Source organism: Patella vulgata, chromosome 7, assembly GCF_932274485.2.
Source record: "Patella vulgata chromosome 7, xgPatVulg1.2, whole genome shotgun sequence".
NCBI lineage: Eukaryota > Metazoa > Mollusca > Gastropoda > Patellidae > Patella > Patella vulgata.
In genome coordinates this window covers 50,464,741-50,480,556 of record NC_065885.2, presented here as the reverse complement: position 1 = coordinate 50,480,556, position 15,816 = coordinate 50,464,741, and the positions used below count along the sequence as shown (strand labels likewise).

Here is a 15,816-nt window from a genome sequence, read left to right as displayed (position 1 = left end):
CGGATCAAGTAAATTGATCCGGGGGGGCTAAGTAGAAAAATAGAAACTCTGAGACGAAGTTAAACTTATTTTTGTTCTATGCCCAGATATCAATGGGCAAGTGTGAAACATCTGAAACCTTTAACCCATAGATCACATTCAATGTCTCAAAAGTTCTAGCCTGTACAGCATTTGTAATGTTTCAGGGGCAGTAACTCTTATTGTTCAACTGACTGGACTCAGACTAGCAATTATTTGCCCACTGACTTCATTAAATGGCTGTAACATCACAGGCTGTAGCTTTTTGCTCAACATTCCGTTGGTTCCAATCTTTATACGTACAATGGGGACCACATTTGGCAATATCCTCATTATAAATTTGTAGGGGGTTGACCATTTAGATTTTTTGCTACGGGGATTTGATGTTGACTGGGGTGAAAATCTCACTTCCGACACAATGATTGCTCTGCAGAAAGACACTTTACACCCCCTATCCCTCCGCTGTAATATCATCAGTATTACCCAAAACTGCCATGAAATTGCAAATTTGATCCCTTTTCTCCAATTCTAGACCAAAAAGTCAACCCAAAAATGCAGGAAGAGGGGAGAAAAAAATTAAGGGAAAAATTGTCTATTTATAACTCGCACTACATTCGTCCATCATGAAATAAGGGGAAATAATTACTAGTCTTAGTCCAGTAATGTTTTCTGAAATGAAATGAAATGGGGTTTAACGTCCTACTGTTTTGCTCCGAACTGGGCTAATGAAGACGGGCATACGCCATACAGTGTGCTATGAGGGAAATTTTGCCCGGACAGCAGCACTACGGCCTACTCTTATATCGAATTCCAACTGTCAAGGGATCTTTTACGTGCACGCCAATGTGTACTCGGGACCTCAGTTTTTCGTCTCATCCGAATGACTAGACAGCTGTCCTTGTCAGGCCCTCCGTCCTGCATCACTGACAAGGGGAAACCACGCCGGAAGTAATGTTTTCTCCTAAGGACAGGAGCGATTGTGGCTCAGTGTATAGGGTGCCGTCCCACTAACCAGGAGGTCCAGGGTTCAATACCGATAATGGCTGAAAAGTACTGACTCAAGATTTTCCAGCATGGCTTAGCCATTTCAGTGGTGCAGGATGGATGGCCTAGCAAGTAAGTCTATAGTCATTTGGATGGAACAAAAAAACAAAAACAAGTCCCATACACAAAAGAACACTTGACAGTTAGAACTGGAAATAAGAGAATGGCGTAGTGCCATTCCCTCATAGCATACTGCATTGCTGGTTGATGTGAACAGTAGTTCTTTATTAAACCCCCATTTCATTTCACTCCTTAGGGCATGGGCAAGCCAACTAGCAAGTTTACAAGAATTGTGGATGGAGACAACTATTTGTTCTACATTTCATCAAGATAATTAACCGGTCATCTTGTGCGAATCTTGAAAGCACAAGTAGAACCAGAATCAGCCAAGGGGAGCTAACTCCATTTAACTCATAAGGAGGCAGACCACCATTAATTTCCCCATTGACTTCAATGTTAATTCTGGCCTCTTTGCCCACCTCCAACTTTTCCCCAAATTTTCGTTGGGCTGAATGCTTTTCACTACAGACAGAGGAACAAATGGTCATGTCTTTGCACTAAAATTTGTATGAGGTTGACCACCAAAATTTTGAGATACACAAACTTGAAGAAGCATACTAAAAACATGTAACTAGTTGCCGTACATATCACCGTAGCCAACCTGACAAATCCGTTATCCTTCCGCCTCAAAATCATGAATATTTACCAAAACCTGGCAGAAAATGTTAATTCAAACCCTCTTCGTCCATTCTAGACCAAAAAATCAACAAAAATGGGCATGCAAAAGGGGAGGAAGGAGACAGAGAGAGAATTGCTATAAATAGACTAACTACAATTTGTGGGTACCGAGATGGTGAAATTTAATGGTGGTCTGCCTCCATAAGTTTCACAGTAGGATTGAAATATGATGCGATTATATACACGACTTATGGATGGAATTATTTATTTGGAGATATCTATAGAGTAGTAAAGAATAAAACAAAAAAGTTCAATTGTAACCCCTAACAATAACATGACTTTCTTCACAATGCAGTCAGATCTATATGAAAGGTATACAAAAACAAAACTACATTTGTATCTGTATTTTAAACCTAATTGGGAGTTTGCTCCAACTTCAAACCCTGTAATAATAATCATTTTTCTATCTCATAAATTTCTAATTCACTTTGAATTCTATAACAAAATTAAAAGTACAGATTATAATAATAATAATAATTTATTTTAAATATAGAACAATGAATGATTATTGATTATGAGCTAAGATGACAGTATGATATGATATTTATTATGTTTGTTGGATCTAAGCATTAGACCTTGTCTTTGATATCAACTTAAAGGAAACAATGAATGATTCGGTAATGGATTTTGAGCTAAAATGAGTTCTGTAACATATTTATTATGTTCGGCTGATCGAAACATCAGTTCTTTTCTGTGTCGGATATTTTGAATTTCTTTTTCACTTCTCCTTCCCTTGTTAAAATGCACCTGTAAGAAGAAAATTAAATTAAATTTCAAATAATTTAATTGATGTGAATATTACTTAAATATAATAAATATCCTTTACAAAGCTTCGTTAAACCACCTTTACCACAATACTAAAAGTGAGTGAGTATAATAACTCTGCAATCGAGGGCAATAATTCTGAAACTAGGCCCCAAATCAATCATTTTTACCCCAATACTAACTATTCCTGAATATTGGAGTAAAAAAACTGAACTGTGTAAAGTGAGTGGGGAGCGATGGACAAGACCACTTTAGTCATTAATGCATTGATGTGTAAAAACTCTGGTTTTTAAAGGTTTTGAATTGATGATAAAGGAAGTAACTCCAAAAAGAATGTACAGACAACACTTAATTTCGAAAGGACTATCAATTCCTAAAGTATTCATCCTACTAGTCAAACAATCCATGTCTGATCAAAAAAAATCTAAAATGCGATTATGTTTCAATTTCAAGGGCAATAACCTTGCATATAACAGACACACAACTCTTAATTTCAAAAAGGTTCATCCTAGCCCTCCCATTTCAGTCATATACAAGTCTTCACTGATGGGCAGTTAAAATGACCCAATGGAGGATTTACATGCGATAATATTACAATTTCAAAACATTTTAAATTCATAGTTTTTAGGTGTAAAAACATTTAGCATTGGAATAATACAAACAAAATATGTCAAAATGTGACTGGTCTGGATAAAGTTTAAAGTCGAAAGCCCTAGTTCATCCATGTGATGAGTCCAACAATCCCAGCAAGTTTGAAAAAATCTGATCTTAGAGCAGCTACACGGTTTTGATGTCAAGGGCAATAACTATGACTATGGTTTTCCATAAAGTTCCTCCTTATGACAAGTTAAACAGTTCCAGCATGTTTCAAAATCTCTGAAACCTAGAACGCCGATAAGGTTTCAGTGACAAGAGATACTACACAAACATAGGATTTTCTTTTCAATACTGAGGTCTACATTTGCTTTCACACATGGAACATAAAAAACACATGGACATAACACAAATATGAAAGAAGATGGAGATCTCAAATCTTTCAACAGTAGCTTAAAAAAAATATAGTCTTGGCGCATGTCCAAACTTGAGACAAGAGAGATAAATTTGTGGCTGTGTCTACACAGATCAATTTAGCAATTTAAATCCTGTGAAAAGATTGTCACGACTTAGGCATCTTTGCTAGATCATGTAAAAGCAAAATGAGTCTTTTCTTTCTCCATGTAGACCCATTTATTATTTCTTGGTTCTGTAATGTTTGTAATCTAATTTAAACCAGGATATACTTATTACCTTTTCTGTAGTTTTGACAGTTTGCGTATCTGTTCTGTGACTGTTTTGTAATCTTTTCAAAGACTCATAACCACGGATTTCCCATAAACGTCCACTATCTTTCTTTGTACCTGAAAAATTCATGAAATTAAACATACATTATGCAAGAGCTAAATCTGTCTATTGCAGGTCTTTCTTTAGGTCGAAATGTTATCTAAATTATTAATTAGACATTAATTAACCAATCCAGACCATAATCAACTCAAGATGGCAGCGCCAGGCTGCGATCTTTAGTGGATTGTAAGCCGATTTACTGCATAACTTTCCTTCTTGATTAAATGATTAAATGGATAATCAAGACTATGCTGTTTATAGTACTGACTTCAGTAATGATGACAGAGGCTTATGGGAATTTCAGTCGCTTAGTTCTGGGTTCATCGTGGATCAATTTGAATAAAATTTTCACCAAATTGCCTTTACATTATCTAGTTTTTAACTATTATAGTGAGAACTGCCAACTCGTTACCTAATCTCCCATAATGTATCTTTAAAGAATATCCTGCATAGCTAATATCAATTAATAATAGTAAATGTCGTGGTAGTTATTTAGATGAGTCTGCACAAAATTTGTGGCTAGAAGATGGATAACCATCTTACTGAATGCGTTGATGACAATATATATCCACATTAAATGTTAGTGCATAAAATATGGAGAGAAAAACAACTTAAACAATTTGTGGGGTTGAAAACTTTTAACCCTCTTATAAAAACAACCAAAATTTGGCTTTCCTAAAATCAGACTTAAAGCCATATGAAAACCTTCAGTTACTCAAGTGATGACCAAAAATTAACAAAACTGCACTGAAAAGCAAATAGTATCGAATTTATGATCCTGGTAACATTATAATTAACGAGGAATTGTTACTATAATTGGCAGTTAAAAAATCACATTGAGCTCCTAGGGAACTGAATTTCATTCTTCTACACATTACATGTACTGAATATATTTCAAAAGCTATTACTAGTATTACTATTAGTCTTTATCTTAAAAGAGCTGGGGGGGGGGGGGGGGTATGGCCGAATGGTTAGCATGTGCACGTTGTATCATAAAGTAAATAAAGTCAGTCATTGAGTCAACTGGCGTGGTTTCGATTCCCCGGTTGTACGTGACAACAGAACAGAAGGAGTAGAGTCGCCTGTCCAACCTCGTGCTTTTTCTCCGGCTAGTCCTGTTTCCTCCCACTGCTAAAGATCCCTATGCACAAGCGAATTATTGAAATACCAGCGGTTGCCAGGCAAGATACACCCAAATTTTGCAAGAGATGGATAGAGAACAAGCTAAAAAAAAAAAAAAAGCGATTTTCCATACAATCAGAGGGGTCATAATCCAGGAAGTTATGGTCTGAAATATCGAAAGGGACTGAGATATTTGGGATATAAAGATATAGTTTAAGTTTCATCAAAACCAACCTTGATATTACATACTTTTACACTATTTGCATACAAGGAGGGGTCATTGTGTCAGGCAGTTTCGGTCCGATTTGCATGAAATTCGAAGTCAACCATCATTCGGGTTTAATGGTGATACATTTAAATGTTTTCTAAAATCAGATCAAAATTGTGACCTCTAGAGGGTCCACAAACTAAAAATGTGATTTTTGCATATAATCAGGGGGTCATAATCCAGGAAGATACGGTGCGATATGCGCAAAATATCATTAGGAACCATGATCTTTGCATTATAATCATACATTTCAATTTTGAAGAAAACAGGATACAAATTGTGTTCACAGCCTTGGAGTATTAGTATACTTTTACACTATTTGCATACAGCCATTTTGTCCAGCAGTTTGGGTCAGATTTTTTATGAAATTCGAACTCAACCTTTATTGATGTGTAACAGTAATATATTTAGAGGTTTTAGAAAATTGAATTGAAATTGTGACTTCTAGTGGGTCCACAAGCTTAAAATGCAATTTTTCAAATAATCAGGGACCATAACTTCAGGACGTTACATTCGGATATGTGCGATTATCGAAAAGATCCAAGGTCTTTGTGATATAAACATAAATTTAACGTTTCATCAAAATCGGATCAAAATTGTGGCCTCTAGAGGGTCCACAACCTTGATATACCATATATTTGCACTATTTGCGGACGAAAAGCAGCCATTTTGTCCGGCAGTTTTGGTCCGATTTTCAAGAAATTCAAACTGAACCATCATTAAGGTGCAACGCGATATATTCAAACGTTTTTTTTAATCAGATAAAAACTGTGACCTCTAGAGGGACCACAAGCTAAAAACACGATTTTTCGTAAAATCAAGGCCCATAATTCAGGAATTTACTATCCGATATGCGCAAATATCAAAAGATCTTTGGGTTATAAACATGTAATTCAAGTGTCATCAAAATCAGATCAAAATTGTGGCCTCTAGAGGGTCCACAACCTTGAGATACCATATTTTTACACTATTTGTGTACGAGGGACGGCCATTTTGTCCAGCAGTTTTCACGAAATTCAAACTCAACCATCATCATGGTGTAACGGTGATATTTGCAAACATTTTTTTAAATGTACAATCAGGAGCCATTATCCAAGAAGTTATGCTCCAATATGCGCGAATATGGAAAGGAACAGATCTTTATGTAATAAATTTACATTTAAGTTTTATCAAAAATGAATAAAAATTGTGACTTCTAGAGTGTGCACAAGTTACGGTCCGATACATGCCGATATCAAAAGGAACTAAGATCTTTGGGATATAAACCTATATTTCAAGTTTCGTCAAAATCGGAGACGTCCGGACGGACAGGGGCGCTGACAATATATCACATGAAAATGTGAGCATATATAAAAATTTAACCATATGTAATGTAAGTCACAAAATGACCTAGTTTGTGTTAAACCCCATTTCTTTCTCTCTCTATCTTGAAGGGGTAAAAATTGCAATTCTTTGGCACATAGAAATGAACACAAATGGGTCACAACGCATATAATAATGTAATATGAATGTATATAACTGATTTACATTCAATCATTTCTATTTTTACTGTAATTTCTCCTACATGGGATATGTTTAGCCTCGTTCATCACGTTGCTTCATACAGATGGTGTTCGAAAGAATTCTGGCACTCGATTTGTGTGCCAATTTTAAAATTTTCATTTTGTCTTAAATATTGGATATCAGAAGCCCAAATTTTCACAGTAAGATAACAACATCAATGTTTATTTAAATTGACCAATAAGTCGTGTTTGCACTTTCGAAGACTGGATGGTATCGAGTTAAAGACTTGCCTCCTTTAAAGGTGAATTATGTAAGAGCTAAATCTGCCTATTGCAGATCTTTCCTTTGGCCTCAAATATTAGATAAATTACTAGTTAGACATAATTAACTCTCTAAAACATCGGATGGTTGTGATTTTGAATGGATTGAAACAAGATTGCCATTTAATGATATAATTTAAAACTGGATAATCAAGGCTTTGTTTATTATCGTAATTACGGTAGTAATGAAATTCAAGACTACGCTACTCTACAAATAGTCACAACTTTGTTCAGAATGAAGTAATTTGACTGAAATCTTACATAATGCATCTTTAAGGTTAATTATATTTTGTAAAGCAGGAAAACTTGAACGAAGATAAGGATACTATATCATTGTATATTTCAATATTGTATCAATTGAAGTGATCTGATACTCAGTAACAAAATCATAATAGCCCTCAAATGTCATTCGATAATTTATTCATGGAGGAATGTCTAAACTGTCTCATGGTAACATGCCTATTGCATTTTCTGCTGAATGGATCTAAACCAGGGGTGACCAACATTTTACACACCATGCGTCAATTTGTTAAAACACGAATTCAGATGCGCCATACAACTCTTTTACCCCCATCTACTTCTTGTAAACGCATATTAACAGTTACGGAACGATAACATCGATTAAAATGGATTTGCACAAAATAATAAAATGGCTAAATTATTATTATCACATTTGGCGCATGCATTTGAGTTTGGCCATCCATGATTTAAAGCCTTGGTCAGATTCTGATGATATCTGTTTATATTTATGCCCACTTACCACCTTTTTTCTGTGAAGTACTTTGTGTATTTTTAATATCAGATGTCGGACTATTTGACTGTGAGTGATTTGATAACAAACTGCTGATTTCATCTTCTTCTCGTACTTCTGTTAAACGTCGATGAACTTGTAGATTAGCCTGAATTGAACTCTTAATCACTTCCATATTAATCAACTTTTTGGAATGTTTCTGTTCAGTTTCCTGCAATAGTTATATTTGGATGTTCAAATAATTTTGTAAATAATTATCAAAATTTCTTATCTCAGATAAAGTAACCACATATTTGTTTCTCTGATCATCCATTTGTATGGTTAAGTAATAGCAAGTCAAAAGGGCAATTAAAGAAGCTCTACACTCTTTCTGATTGTATCCATCAATGTGGAATGGAATAGGCCCGTTTCAATAGTTTTTACATCTTGTTAAAACACAAAACTTCAGTCATTTTGAGACTGACATATGATTATTTTTATTTCTATGGTTATGTGAACAATGCGAGAAGGAGAATTTTGCCCAGAATGAAGCGCTTCCACCTACTCTTTTTTCTATATCCCAACTGCCAAGACATCTTTTACGTACACTAAACTTTGTGTACAGATCTTGATTTCCCAGCCATGAGCAGGAGGAGTGCAAACCTGGCTTGGAAATCCTAAAGATTCTTCGAGGTCAAAGTGGTGACTTTAAACATGGGACATTCTGGTTGTGAGTCCAGTGTCCTAACTCCTAACCACAGTAAATAAGACTAAAAATTACAGTCTTCAGCTGCCCTTATGACAAACAATGGGTTATGTATTACTTTTCGGTCAGTGACCCACTCACTACAAGGCAGGCTTCCAAATCGATATAGGCATCTTTAGATATGGTTTTATATAAAAATCAATTAAGCATTATGGCCAATGTTTTCTGACAAATATTGAATTATTACAAAATTTATTAGCATACACTGAAACCTTAATGCATTAGTGTTATGATTTAGACTTCCATTGCAATATCTTCATATACAAAAAAAAAAATTTGTTATCAACTTCACATTATAAATGCAGAAGTGTTATTTCAAAGACTGTAGCATAGTGACATATTACAGCCCAAGTGTTTGAAAAGGCTAAATCCGTCCTGTTGAAATGTGACATTAAGATGGGGCTTTTTTGTCGTTTTTAATGACTTTACTGTAAAATAAAAACATACCACCCACCATCATGATTTTTTCCTCCTATATTTTGTGATGTAAATCAGTAATGGATAGAGACCACCTTTAACAAGATATTAACTATTTTGAAAATCGGTGAATAAATAGAGTGAGTACGAGTATATTTATCAACTATTGTATCATTCAGTGACCATCACACTTGGATAACTTTCGCAAGAATGCTCAAAATCAACAGGGGCTATTTTTACTCCATAATAACTCAAGGAAACGCAAGGACAATCTTTATCCCAATAATAACTCAGCCTAAAAAATTCAAGGACAATATCTTTTGCCTAATAATAACTCATCCTAAAAATTTAAGACAATCTATAGCCCAATAATAACTCATCCTGAAAATTTTAGAAAAATTGGTGAAGTGTAAATGGACCGACAGAAAGAGCTGATGACAATACACAATGACAAGAAATAGAAGATACAATCCTAACATATTATGTTGACTGTTGATAAGGCTTAAAACTAAAAATTATGTCTGCTTCTGGACAAACACTACATGAAGCTGTGCATTATCTAGTCCTATATAAGTGTTCAACTTAAAAAAAGGAAAACAACTTAAAGTAGTTAAACAGAGATAAATTTAGAACAGGATTGCAATTGTTGACAAGTTCCATATCGAGAAACTGATTTCAAATGGTGCTAGAGTGAACCTTTAGTCTATTCACCAAGCAAAATCAGGTCCCTTAATGGTCGATCAAACACAATCTCCATTACAAACTAAGATGAATACCACATTCTGTTATCATTATCAAACGCACAAACCTGTATTCTCATCCTCCATTACCCTCTGTAATCAAGTTTACAAGATTTAAATAAAAAAAATAAAAAAAAAAACAAGTAAAAAGACAGCAAAAACAATGCATTAAATTAAATTCCTTTAAATACTTATCTTCCATTGTTGTTAAACAAAAACATCAAAAAACATAAAGAAAAAAGACAGTGAAAACAATGCATCAAATTGCCTTATGTCTGAAATGAAAATAAACATTGCTTAACAAATATAACTTACAAAGACCAGCGTCACATAAAAAACCATTGAAAATTCATTGAGAGCTTGATACCGGATTTCAGATGGACATTTGGTGATGGAGTCTATGAATATTCTCCTACTAAACTAAGAAAGCAATTTATATGCATGTAATCCTCTTGAAGCTAAATTGTAATGATAGATTAGTTACTACGCTTTCTCTGCAAATAGCTTTGGAAGACCGGTATATTAGCTATACCAAGAAAATATTTATATGCATCAGATAGTTCGATGAGATAAGGAAATCCTTAGCAATTTTATCTTGTCCTTAATGACATAAATATTCTCTCATTTGTTAAACATCTTACAAATGAGCTAAATTCAAAGTATGGTCAACAGTTTAAAATACTGAAAGTGTTTTAATCCTGTAGCTTTATAATAATAGGGGAGCAGCAGACATACAAGGTACTCAAAAAGGGTAGGACTGGATGACTACATTTAGAGGCCCTAGGCATTGAAAAACATTAACCGTTCTAAAACCATACTGAACTGTAAAATAAATTTTGACTTTCAAAATCAAAAAAAAATTGGCAAAATCCAAGTTTATCATTCAACAGCAAATTAATGAAAGGGTAAAAAAATTGATGTATTTTACCATTATTTATCGGGGGGGGGGGGGGGGGGGGTTGTTTCATCTCCACTTTTTGCACAATGGTTAATCTGGCACCGGTATATAAACTCTGCAGAGCCCTACTTCTCTTTGAGGACTAAGCACATGCTTCTTTTTCTTAATGGTTAATCCAAGGTTAAAGCCATGACATACCAAATATTTGGCAAAAAAAAATGTGCCTTATCCACCGACAAATACTGTATACACATGCCCTAACATGTCCAACTATTGCCTTTCTTATGTCTGTATGACCTGTCTTCAATAACCCGGATGGACCAGAAAACCCAATCGCATGTCTGTGTGAATAAATCATTTTCCCTTGATTTTCTATGCAGAAAATGTGGCAAAAATTAAGTCATTAAACTTCCTGCATTTTTTCTCTTTCTTATATCTGCCATGGGCAAAACTGCTAATCGGTATTACATCTTAATCCACAAATATTTAAATCACCAGACTTGCATCTCGTCCCACTAGCATTAATATGTATGGTACATTGATTCCTTAAAGACAGATCAATAAAAGAGGTGTCTGAGATCATGAAAGGAATGCCAAGAAAATTTCTAATTAGTTCTTCCTTCCTCACTCTTCAAAAGTAAATATGTTTCCATATCATATTAAATTTTTGTGTAACCTGCAAACCCCTTCACTCATGTTCTGGAATAACCCCCAATGCCATCACACAGCTGCACCCTTCCTTCTGGAAATTGAACATTCATTAAAGTTTATTTGATTGATCCAAAAATGAAAAGTTTAAAAATAGTTGACATAAATTCCAGAAGCACTGATTTCAAATGGTGCTAGACATTATAAACAAGTCTACTCGCCACTAGAGATCAGACTCCAAGAATTGTTTCTGTTACCTTATAATTATAAAGTTGACATTACAGAACCAGAAAGACAAACTCAACATGTCTATAGACTTTATAGAAGCCAGAGACAACTATAGATGTTATCTATTCCCTTGTGTACATCTCTGTTCTAGGTTATTTCAGTGGTTTATATAGGGAGGAGGCCACTTGCACTGGCAGAACTCCCCACATCCCTTTGGATCGGCAATGTACGGCTATAATTATAATCTACATACTGACATCTTTCACTGAGGCTCCATTCCTTCCATAGACATCTTTAATCTATATTTAAGTATTTTTCTTGAAATATTTTGGTCTACCCTTTTGGAAATCCTTGGTACTCCACTGGATTCAATATACCTCTATTGAAGCAAATCACATCAATTTGGGCATTTCAAATTTTAATATCCTTTGTTTGAAAATTTGTAAATCGTAATCGCAAGAAAAAAATGAAATCATTTTGTCATTATCCATTTCCGGGTCAAACTTACACAAGGTCACAATTTATAATCAATAAGTCCAATCTATATCCTGTACATTCACCTTATAAAATGTAATGAAACCTGCTTAATGCTGCATAAAATTGTAGTCTTTTTCATGTAACACATTTGTGTCTGATTAAAGGTGCTGGATAATTGAGACATTGCATCGGAACGTCCTGTGAATCCAATAGCTATATAGTATACGAAGAATAACTGACAACTCAATTGTATTCTGTGCCTGTGGCTATTGTACTAATCAAACATATTGTTTATTTGATTTGTAATTCTCTTGAGAAATGCAAATATGTAGACTTGCCATTTTAGAACCCTATTATTTTAATTCCACATGAAACTATATCAAATTTCACATGCGCATGTCAGAAATCTACATCATTGCTACTGTCCTGAAAGAAAATATGTTATTTACTACAATTCCAATTTTTTCTTTAAATAATTCCTGCTGAATATTATTTAAGACTGTTTCTGTGTCAGAAGTCTGATCATATAAATTATTGTGTCTGGTCTGGAAGTCTATATTGCCATTTAGTCAAGAATATTGTGCCCTGAAGCCACTCAAAAAAAAAAACCTGTTAAGAAAAATGTATTTAAAGCACTTATAAATTTAAGTAATTCTTATATGCTGTGTAAAAATAGAAGGTCCCTAGACCATATGATTATTGTGTTCTAATTTGGTTTTAATTACATCAGCCTATATTGATCATGAGGATCAAGACAAATTTATAAGGAAGGATAAAACTACCCTTGATGCCAATTCTATTGCTTAGTCATTCAATAAACATCTGAAGTCTTAGGCAGACTCTATACCCTTGTAACTAATCAGTAAAAAATAAGATACTATGAATCCTATAGCACCAGATCTGGTTTCACTATGACATAAACGGTACTGAATACCAATAGAATAATATATCTGGTAACATAGAACCATGATATTGACATAATAGAATCTAATGTGAATAACCGCCACATAATAAAGGTAAATTTGATCAATCAAACTCATTAGTCACAAACTGCTGCCAATTAACTGCTTTCATCTATATTACAATGAATATAAATTTCCTTCTGTCTAGCATAACCAGTTCAAAATATGCCATGGTTACCACAAATTAAACAGTTATAAAAGTGTGAATAGATCTCTCAAGTGTTTTGCCAATGTGTAAATAGGTATTTTAGTGCATCCAAATAACCAGGCATGAACAGCATTACTGAAAATGTAGGATTTGCGAATTGAATCGTGAGACACTGAATCAGTTTTTCGTCATAATATATATTTTTATTTTCGATATTATATGGTCTTTAGATCTTGTTCCCAACTTGAGTTTAAACAATAACGCTGCAGTAGACACCGACATATTTATTATAAATAGACAAACCATAAGTCCTTCTGCTGTCTCATACTTTTGGGTTGGTAACTTTTTGATACCTTTTTTGGTGGAGTACTAATTTTATATCTTTATATATTATTATAGGGCATTTGCATTTTTCGAAAAATTGTAAATTTCTCAAGAATCTAAGCTAATAATATATACTCAGATTGATTATTTAACATTTAATTAAAGGACAATATTGGTGTCAGTCATTATCACATATGTGATAGAACTCGTTAAACACGTTCCAAATATACTTTTAACACAGAGATCATTGCTACAATAGATGCGTAATGAAGCTTTCAAGAAGCAGAAGTGACGAAAGCAAAAGGAAGAATCTATTGTAGCAATGATCTCTGTGTTAAAATTATATTTTGAATGTGTTTAACCAGTTCTATCACATATGTGATAATGACTGACATCAATATTGTCTTTAAGAAAATTAAGAAAACAAAATCAAAATGTTAATGCTAGATAATCTCATATGACAAGGCACAACAATTTTGCTTCTCTGCTAGTCAACATCGTGACTTAGTTATTAATTGGGATACAACAAACCAACCTGAACCGCGATAACCACAGCACTATTCCATGGGGGTTGGGTGGTCAAATGGATAACATTATGTGCTTTAGATCCGAAGATTTGTCATTGAGTCACATGCTCTGGTTTCAATCCCACACCTAAATGTGACAGGGAGTCAAGTTGCCTGTGGGGTTCCTTCTTGTTCTCACATTTCCTCCAACTGCTAAAAGACCCATAGCACTTAAACAAATTATTGAAATAAACAAATTCTGTGACCGAAGTTTGTGTCAAGTGGACATTAAACCCTGTTCTCTTTCTTGGCTATTACCAGGATCAACGATCCATTGCATTACAAGATGTGTGGTCTTCTATTTTTTTGAAAGGATCAGCATATTTTGTTGAACCTGTGAGTATGAATGATGGAAGTAGAAGCTCTATGCTGTTCTCATTCTCCTGGGAAGGGATTTTCATCACCCCGTTTTCTGTCTCCACACAGTAAGCTTGTATGTTTAAAACTATTTAGAAAAGAAATGTATCATCATAAATGACAAAATTGGCATTATTACACTTAACACTGAATCACCTAATTCAAGTGATTTGTTCATTACTCTATTGCCATTCCAAAAATTACAAAAATATCATATTACAATGATAAAGATTATGTTGAAGCGGTTTAAAGATATATCACTAGGATGACAAGATAATTAGAATGATTATGAAGGAGTTTCTTTATTCTACATGTAACTTACTGGTTGAGCTCCATTCCTGATCTATACTGTATACTACTAATGAATGAAATCCAAATGAAGTTTAATGTCCTACTTTTCTGCACCAACTGGGAAAATGAAGACAGAGTGCTAGGAAGGAAATTTTGCTTGGAAAGCAGTGACTATCCTACTTTTATTTGAAATCCAATTGTCAAGGTTTCTTTTATGTGCACAGCAATGTGTACATGGAACCTTGTTTTTTTATCTCATCCGAATGACTAGACACTGTTCCTTGCCAGGCCCTCCATTCTGCACCACTGACAAGGGAAAACTATGCCAGAAAATCCTGGGGAACTTTCAGAGTTAAACCTGAGCCAGAGTCTTACTCAATGAGCCACCACAGTTCCTGAATGAAATCTGAGTTTAACATCTCACTTTCCTGCACAAACCCGGCTAATGAAGATAGATAAGAATCTGCTATGATATTCATCAAAAAACAGAACATGCTCAGGGAATATCTAGGATTACATGTACTTATAATGGAGAGTCGTACTCCACGGTTATTCTGAATTTCATACATTAACTGTAAAAGGTTTAATTTCCTGATAAAAGTTCTAATGCCACTTACACTACTTCTTATACAATATCTAGTAAAATATCGTTAACATGACTACTGTGTATAATAAAACTAAAGGGTTGGAGGAGAGGATTCAACTTTAAAATGTACTTTCATGTCTTACTTCACAACACAAGTTACTCCTCACAAAAAGAATAGAACGTGGAATGGAGTTTAATGTCTCATCAGTCTCATAATTCAGCCATTTTGAGACAAATATTGGGTGATTTGTTTTTATTTCTATGGCAATGTGTGGTAGAAGAATTTTGCTAAAACACCAGCAATCCAACTATTCTATTTCTATTTCCAACTGTCAGGGGTTCATTTACATGCACACCAATGTGAGTCTTGCTTTTGCATATTATCCGGGCCGTGTTTAAAAAAATCATGAAGGTTCTTCTTGTCACAAACCATGATTCAAACATGGGGAGAACAGAACTACCCTCGAAACTCATGTAGAAAATATCCTAAACCTCTTTTAAGACCAAAAAACCTACCTCC

General features: G+C 34.4%; 1 long non-coding RNA gene across 3 annotated transcripts in view; it reads right to left on the bottom strand.

Moving 5' to 3' along the window:
• Positions 1–2,259: 2,259 nt before the first annotated feature.
• LOC126826663 (uncharacterized) overlaps positions 2,260–15,816 on the bottom strand; it is a 33,195-nt gene continuing 19,638 nt past the window's right edge. For all 3 annotated transcript variants that reach the window (XR_007682347.1, XR_007682349.2, XR_007682348.2), the window contains 3 exons: positions 7,919–8,120; positions 3,853–3,962; positions 2,260–2,547 (listed from right to left, as the gene is read on the bottom strand). This is a non-coding gene — a long non-coding RNA (uncharacterized LOC126826663). The remainder of the gene's footprint in view (positions 2,548–3,852; positions 3,963–7,918; positions 8,121–15,816) is intronic.